The 1089-nt window shown below is 39.8% G+C and overlaps 1 pseudogene; it reads right to left on the bottom strand.

Moving 5' to 3' along the window:
- Positions 1-459, bottom strand: LOC144216032 (small ribosomal subunit protein eS25 pseudogene; annotated as a pseudogene).
- Between the last annotated feature and the right edge of the window lie 630 nt (positions 460-1089).

Below are 1089 nucleotides of genomic sequence, written 5' to 3'. Positions count from 1 at the left end.
TTTTGATTTAATAAAGTTTTATTTTCCAAAATGTACAGTTGGTGGGATCTGTTCATGCATCGTCACCAGCAGCTAGGGCATCTCCGCCCTTGGTGTTTCTGGTGTAAATTACTTGAGCTCTGTGCTTTGAAACCAGTTTAATAAGTCCTCTACTAAGGAGCTCCTGAAGCGCTGCCCTGACCAGGGAACCTCGAATCTTCAGTCTCTCAGAAACAACAGCTGGAGTTATAAGCTTATAATTGGGAACTTCCTTACAGAGTTTGTCGTATGTTGCTTTGTCAAACAAGACCAGGTTATTGAGCTTGTCGTGAACTTTGCCTTTGGACCACTTCTTCTTTTTGGCCTTGCCTCCAGATTTATTCACTGGATCTTTGTCTTTTTTGGCTGATTTCCCGGCATCTTTCTTCTTCTTGTCGTCCTTGGGTGGCATAGCTAAGCTCAGAGAGCAGCGGCCACCCCTGCAACCTGGAAGTTTGTATCTTTTGACTACCTTCACTCATTTCACCCACCCAACATCCCTCACCTCACGCAACCACCAATCTGTTCACTGTATCTAGAAGTCTGGATTTTTATTGTTGCTTTTGTTTGTCGATTGGTTTGTTTTTAAATTGCACATATAAGTGAGATAATGTTGTATTTGTCTTTGGCTTATTTCATAAGTCAGTATAATAGCTGATTTAATATGACTTACCATAATAAAGTCCTCAAGGTCCATCCATGCTGTTGCAAATAGCAAGATTTCCTTCTTTTTGTGGCTACATAATATTCCACTGTGTGTGTGTGTGTGTGTGTGTGTGTATCACCTTTTCTTTAACATTCATGCACTGATAGTTGCTTAGTGTTTTGGTGATTGTAAATAGTGCTGGAATAAACATGGTGCATTTATCTTTTTGAGTTAGTGTTTTCATTTTTTGGGGGGGAAATGCTCAGAAATAGAATTGCTGAATCATGTGGTCATTCTACTTTTAATTTTTTGAAGAACCTCCATACTGTTTCCCACAGTAGTTGCACCAATATACACCACCACCAAGAATGCACAAATGTTTCCTTTTCTTGACATCTTCACCCACAGTTGCTTTTTCTTGTCTT

This window comes from Crocuta crocuta, unplaced genomic scaffold (genome assembly GCF_008692635.1).
Source record: "Crocuta crocuta isolate KB4526 unplaced genomic scaffold, BGI_CrCroc_1.0 scaffold757, whole genome shotgun sequence".
Lineage (NCBI taxonomy): Eukaryota > Metazoa > Chordata > Mammalia > Carnivora > Hyaenidae > Crocuta > Crocuta crocuta.
Note: the sequence above shows the minus strand (reverse complement) of the source record. Positions and strands in the feature narration are given on the sequence as shown.